At 38.3% G+C, this 7,500-nt stretch overlaps 2 non-coding genes and 1 pseudogene across 2 annotated transcripts in view; all 3 read left to right on the top strand.

Moving 5' to 3' along the window:
• The first annotated feature begins 2,870 nt into the window (after positions 1–2,870).
• LOC135267819 (small subunit ribosomal RNA) lies at positions 2,871–4,787 on the top strand (annotated as a pseudogene).
• Positions 4,788–6,844: 2,057 nt separating this feature from the next.
• On the top strand, positions 6,845–7,001 carry LOC135267813 (5.8S ribosomal RNA). Its single transcript, XR_010336185.1, has one exon. It is a non-coding gene; the product is annotated as a 5.8S ribosomal RNA (ribosomal RNA).
• Positions 7,002–7,477: 476 nt separating this feature from the next.
• The window catches only part of LOC135267815 (large subunit ribosomal RNA), a 4,038-nt gene continuing 4,015 nt past the window's right edge, over positions 7,478–7,500 (top strand). The window contains exon 1 of the ribosomal RNA XR_010336187.1: positions 7,478–7,500. This exon is cut by the window's right edge and continues 4,015 nt beyond it. This is a non-coding gene — a ribosomal RNA (large subunit ribosomal RNA).

Genomic DNA, 7,500 nt, shown 5'->3' with positions numbered 1-7,500 from the left:
TGCGACGAGTTTAGCGTTCATTGACTTTGTACATAGTACAAACGAAGTACGACGTTTGCGAAGTACGACACTCAAAATCATGATTTTCTTGTACGACGTTTATTTGCACTTGCTGTCGACTGCGACGAAGTTTAGCGTTCATTTGACTTTGTACATAGTACAGACGAAGTACGACGTTAGCGAAGTACGGGCACTCAAAATCGTGATTTTCTTGTACGACGTTTATTTGCACGCGCTGTCGACTGCGACGAGGTTAGCGTTCACTTGACTTTGTACATAGTATAGACGAAGTACGACGTTTGCGAAGTACGGCACTCAAAATCGTGATTTTCTTGTACGACGTTTATTCGCACGTGCTGCCGACTGCGACGAAATGCAGCGTTCATAGTACAAACGAAGTACGACGTTCACAAAGTGATGAAGTAAAACGTAAACAATAAATAATAATAATGCTACCCACAATACACTAATTGTGTATTAAAATTGCATAACCTACACGAAGTACGACGTTCAAGAATACTAAAGAATTTTATTTGTGTTGTATATAATGAAAAAACAGCAAATTTTTTTGCAAATTACGTATCTGTAAATAAATGTAAACATTTAGCAACTAATCAAAATTGTTTTTTTTGCCTAGATATTAAAGTAAAACATAAAAATACATTAAATTTATAAAATGCAACCCGCAGCACACTAGATGTGCATTAATATTGCATAACCTTCACGAAGTACGACGTCCAAAAATATTAATTTTTTTTTATATTGAGGTTAAAAGTGAGAAAAACATAAATTAATAATAATGCAACCTGCAATACACTTAATATGTACTGATCTTGCATAACCTTTACGAAGTACTACGTTCAAGTATAAATTAATATTATTGTGACTCGCAATACACTAAATTTGTATCAATATTGCATAACCTACACGAAGTACGACGTTCAAGAATTTAAAGAATTTTATTTGTGTTGTATATAATAAAAAAACAGCAAATTTTTTTGCAAGTTACGTATCTGTAAATAAATGTAAACATTCAGCAACTAATCAAAAATGTTTTTTTGCCTAGACATTAAAGTAAATCATAAGAATACATTAAATTTATAAAATGCAACCCGCAGCACAACAGATGTGCATCAATATTGCATAACTGTTACGAAGTACGACGTCCCAAAAATATTAAATTTTTTTTTATATGAAGGTAAAAAGTGAGAAAACATAAATTAATAATAATGCAACCTGCAATACACTTAATGTGTACTGATGTTGCATAACCTTCACGAAGTACTACGTTCAAATATAAATTAATATTATTGCGACCCGCAATACACTAAATTTGTATCAATATTGCATAACTTACACGAAGTACGACGTTTAAAAATATTAAATGTTTATTTGTAGTTTGCATATAATAAAAAAAAAACAAATTTTGATGTAAATTACGTATCTATAAATAAACGTACACATTTAACAATTAAATAAACATAGTATTTGGCCTAGATATTAAATTAAAACATAAAAATGCATAATATTTATTAAAATGCAACTTGCAATACACCAAATGTGTATAATATTGCATAACCTTTACGAAGTACGACGTTCACGAAGTACGTCGTTTACGAAGTGCGACGTTTACGAAGTACGTCGTTTACGAAGTGCGACGTTCACGAGGTACGTCGTTTACGAAGTGCGACGTTCACGAAGTACGTCGTTTACGAAGTGCGACGTTCGCGAAGTACGACGTCTACACATTAGGGCACTCAAAATTATTGTTACGTTGTACGACATTCAGACGTTCCAACTGCGACTAACTACAGCATTCATTTGACTTTGCACATACGACGAACGAAGTACGACGTTTACGAAGTACGGCGCTTAAAATAATTTTGTTTTTATTAATTAATTATTTTTTTTAAAACAAACGTTTTTATAATTAAATTTTATAATGGTTTAAATATAAAATATGACTTTTTAATATTATCAATATTTAAAATATTTTCTCCCTTTTGTGTGTATGCCTTATAGTTATAGAGCTGTGCGCTTCGGTAGGACGTCGCCTGTGGAGCTATGTCAGTGGAGCGGTGCGCACATCCAATACCGAGCGGCTGCCTCGATCGGTGTCGCGCTGGTATACATATGGTAGTGGTGTGTGTCGATGCGTTGAGTGAGGCGAGATGAACGGTGTAACGGTTTAGTCGAAGTTTATCATAAATGACGACGACAAAACGACCGATTATGTAATACGTTCTGCATTTGCTTCCAATTTATCGACGTTTATTGCACATTTCCGCTATCGAATTCGAATAGGGCTTTGCTTGCGAGATTGCTTTATTTTGTGATTTTGTGGCTCGCCCAGTTCCCCACAGCGAGATTGCGGATGCGGCAAAACGTATTCTCTTACGTTGGCGGTCCTTATGCAATCAAACTTTGTTGAACTAACAAAATGTTTGTGATTTAAACAAAACAAAAATAATAAATGCGTCAACTCTCTAATATCCGAGCGAGAATATTTATATAATATTCGTACGTTTATGGATTCGAAAGAATTTCATAAATTCACGTCGCATTCAATCTTGCGAAGAGTGAAGAGAATGTTTGAACTTTTAAATCGGCAAAGGTAAAAAATAATATTATAAATATTATTATTATGCCTTTATTGACCGATATATGTGTTGTGGTGTTTAAACGACTACGACGACGATGATGACGATACATTTATCTCTATATCGTACGAAGAAAAGAAGAAACAGCGTGGCGTTACTTTCTTATATGTTAGATTGTTTCGCACAAACGCGCATATTCTTCATCTTTATAAACGATGATGATGAGTATTTTATTCTCTCGGTCTGTCTCAAAAAACACAAAAACACAGTTCCCTGGTTGATCCTGCCAGTAGTATATGCTTGTCCTCAAAGATTAAGCCATGCATGTCTCAGTACAAGCCAAATTAAGGTGAAACCGCGAAAGGCCTCATTAAATCAGTTATGGTTCCTTAGATCGTACCCACATTTACTTGATAACTGTGGTAATTCTAGAGCTAATACAGGCAAACAGAGCTCCGACCGGAGACGGAAGGAGCGCTTTTATTAGATCAAACCATCGGTGGCGGTTTCGCCGTCATCGTACAACTTGTGAATCTGAATAACTTTACGCTGATCGCACGTCTCGCACCGCGACGCATCTTTCAAATGTCTGCCTTATCAACTGTCGATGGTAGGTTCTGCGCCTACCATGGATTGTAACGGGTAACGGGAATCAGGGTTCGATTCCGGAGAGGGAGCCTGAGAAACGGCTACCACATCCAAGGAAGGCAGCAGGCGCGCAAATTACCCACTCCCGGCACGGGGAGGTAGTGACGAAAAATAACGATACGGGACTCATCCGAGGCCCCGTAATCGGAATGAGTACACTCTAAACCCTTTAACGAGGATCAATTGGAGGGCAAGTCTGGTGCCAGCAGCCGCGGTAATTCCAGCTCCAATAGCGTATATTAAAGTTGTTGCGGTTAAAAAGCTCGTAGTCGAATTTGTGTCCCGCGCCGCCGGTTCATCGTTCGCGGTGTTAACTGGCGTTTCGCGGGACGTCCTGCCGGTGGGCTTAGCTCGAGAGGGCGGCCCAACTCAATCCCGCCGCGGTGCTCTTCATTGAGTGTCGAGGTGGGCCGGCACGTTACTTTGAACAAATTAGAGTGCTTAAAGCAGGCTAAAACTTCGCCTGAATACTGTGTGCATGGAATAATGGATAGGACCTCGGTTCTATTTTGTTGGTTTTCGAACCCCGAGGTATTGATTAATAGGAACGGATGGGGGCATTCGTATTGCGACGTTAGAGGTGAAATTCTTGGATCGTCGCAAGACGGACAGAAGCGAAAGCATTTGCCAAAAAACGCTTTCATTGATCAAGAACGAAAGTTAGAGGTTCGAAGGCGATCAGATACCGCCCTAGTTCTAACCATAAACGATGCCAGCTAGCGATCCGCCGACGTTCCTCCGATGACTCGGCGGGCAGCTTCCGGGAAACCAAAGCTTTTGGGTTCCGGGGAAGTATGGTTGCAAAGCTGAAACTTAAAGGAATTGACGGAAGGGCACCACCAGGAGTGGAGCCTGCGGCTTAATTTGACTCAACACGGGAAACCTCACCAGGCCCGGACACCGGAAGGATTGACAGATTGAGAGCTCTATCTTGATTCGGTGGGTGGTGGTGCATGGCCCGTTCTTAGTTGGTGGAGCGATTTGTCTGGTTAATTCCGATAAACGAACGAGACTCTAGCCTGCTAAATAGGCGTATTTCGACATCCCAAATGCCGGCTGAGCCGGGTTCGCCCGGTCTCTATGTGCGGTTTTTACTGTCGGCGTACAAACAATTCTTCTTAGAGGGACAGGCGGCTTCTAGCCGCACGAGATTGAGCAATAACAGGTCTGTGATGCCCTTAGATGTTCTGGGCCGCACCGCGGCTACACTGAAGGAATCAGCGTGTCCTCCCTGACCGAGCGGTCCGGGTAACCCGCTGAACCTCCTTCGTGCTAGGGATTGGGGCTTGCAAATGTTCCCATGAACGAGGAATTCCCAGTAAGGCGCGAGGTCATAAGCTCGCGTTGATTACGTCCCTGCCCTTTGTACACACCGCCCGTCGCTACTACCGATTGAATGATTTAGTGAGGTCTTCGGACCGGTGCGCGGTGGCGTTTCGACGTTGCCGATGTTGCTGGGAAGATGACCAAACTTGATCATTTAGAGGAAGTAAAAGTCGTAACAAGGTTTCCGTAGGTGAACCTGCGGAAGGATCATTAACGTGTAAATGTTGTTGTTTAGTTGTCACACATACACACACATTTTGTCTGTGCTGATCAACAAAAAACACACATACATACACTATTCGTATGATGATCAATTCTCATACAAAATTCTTTATTATGCGTCGAACGGAAAAGCAACAACGGGTCGTCTTGCATTAAGCGGATCTGTTGTTACGTTTTTCGATTTATTTTATAAATCGATTGTAAACGTGCCGTAAACGGACGTTTTCAAAGAATTTTTTCGAACATTAACACGAATCAATATTGTCGAAAGATGGTTATGTGCTAACGTTTTATTATTGCTTTCGCAGTGCCGGTCTTAGCGTATTCCATCATCGTATTCGCTTCGAAAAAAAGTACTAATACACAGTGGTGGTGTATAATTAATGTGCAAGAGATGTTGTTGTTGTTGTTGTAGTATTTGTATATGGTTGGAGTATTTATAATAACAAACAAGAATGAATGAATGAATAATAATGGTGTCTGCCAATACGATCGTACTTTATGTACACGACTAAAACTTTATACATACAAACCATAATAATAAATAAACTCGAAACAACCAACAACAAAATTAATACGCTACTGTACATACAAATACACATTTATACATACCATCATTTTACTTAACCGATGGTGAGTGATTGTTTGAAAAATAAACGCTTAGGCTTACGGTTTTGTAAGCCAGTCTTTGCGTATTTTCTTCATCGTATTCGCTTCGGAAAAAAGAAAATAAAGATGGTGTATAATTAATGTGTAAAAGAGATGTTGTAGTTGTAATTTAATTTGTAAAATGGTTGGAGTTTATTAATAAATAAAAGGGGCTGTCTATTCGTCTGTACTTTATGTACAAGACTAAAACTTTATACATACAAACCATAATAATAAATAAACTCGAAACAACCAACAACAAAATTAATACGCTACTGTACATACAAATACACATTTATACATACCATCATTTTACTTAACCGATGGTGAGTGATGTTTGAAAAATAAACGCTTAGGCTTACGGTTTTGTAAGCCAGTCTTTGCGTATTTTCTTCATCGTATTCGCTTCGGAAAAAAGAAAATAAAGATGGTGTATAATTAATGTGTAAAAGAGATGTTGTAGTTGTAATTTAATTTGTAAATGGTTGGAGTTTATTAATAAATAAAGGGGCTGTCTATTCGTCTGTACTTTATGTACAAGACTACAAAAACGTTTTATAACAATAAAAAGCTCGAAACAACCAATAACAAAATATACTACTACTATACTACTATACATACAAACGCACATTTATAAATACATAAAATCAATTTACTTTATCGATAGTGAGTGATGTTTGGAAAAAAACGCTTAGGCTTACGGTTTTCGGGTACCTGGGTTCCGCATCGCGTCGAAGTAATAATTTACTTTAACGACGCGACGAACCGTAGGAATCTAAATAAAAAAGTTTATTAACTTTTTTAGATTCTGTGGGTTTTAAATGATATACGCCCGACTGACGAAGGAACGTTTTGCACTGCCTGTGCTTTTCTTTTGATTCGTTTTTATGTCGACGGGACGTTCTTAGAATGCCCACCAAACGACGTATCACACAAAACACCCACAATTGTATTGTTTGGTAAATATTGTTGTGATTAAGTTTGTAGCTGTGGCGTTTGTTTGAAGAAAACGTCTGGTTTTTCGACATATTTTCTATTTAATAAATATACATAATGCTTATCGCAAAAGGAGCAGAGTTTTATAGACAAAGTTGATAGAGAAAAAAAACCTAATAGATATATATACGTATTTATAAAACGTTAATATCATCGGTTATTCTTTATGTAAACTTAAACTATAACTGCATACTCTTTTCGATAAGTAGAAACAAATGCCACTTTAATTAAATAAAATATTATAAAATATAACGCCGAACGTTTCTTTCGATTGGTCCGTTTCTCACATATACATCACAATTGTAATAACCTTAAGTAGTTATTTTGTTGTTGTGTGATGATGAAACGATTTCGATGTGGAACGGTGCGTTATGTAATAATATTTTAAATTTGTTTGAAAAGATTACCCTGAACGGTGGATCACTTGGCTCGTGGGTCGATGAAGAACGCAGCTAATTGCGCGTCAACTTGTGAACTGCAGGACACATGAACATCGACATTTCGAACGCACATTGCGGTCCTCGGATATACTGTTCCCGGACCACTCCTGGCTGAGGGTCGTGTCAATTTCAAAGACTGCTCGGTTTTTGTCTTAAACACAGCGCACAATGTTGTGTAGACAATTACGTCGGAGCGTGTTGGGTGCAAATATGACGCGTTACTATAATTGTTAATTGATTGTCGGTTGTCATAATAAAATATTATGCAACGTAGACAACAATAAAAACAATATAAATAATAACGCGGCATCCTAAAACGCAATAGCGGCTGACATTCTTATTAGTTTGTTGGTACAAGTTGGTTTAGACGTAGCACGTCCGATATTAAAAAGCAGCCACAACGCTTAAATTTCGAACGAAGCGATCGTCGTGTCCGAGACGTTAAAGTTGTTTATATGCATATTTTATGCACTATAATTAACAACAACAACATTCTCGCAACGACGTCAGATCGATGTTTGAAATTGTTTGGAGGCAGCCATATAAACGGAATACGTGTAATTATCGTCTGACAAAATAAAGGCAAATTTATATTTGCGACCTCAGAGCAGGTGAGACTT

This window comes from Tribolium castaneum, unplaced genomic scaffold (assembly GCF_031307605.1).
Source record: "Tribolium castaneum strain GA2 unplaced genomic scaffold, icTriCast1.1 ptg000100l, whole genome shotgun sequence".
Lineage (NCBI taxonomy): Eukaryota > Metazoa > Arthropoda > Insecta > Coleoptera > Tenebrionidae > Tribolium > Tribolium castaneum.
This window is presented reverse-complemented; position numbering and strand designations above follow the sequence as displayed.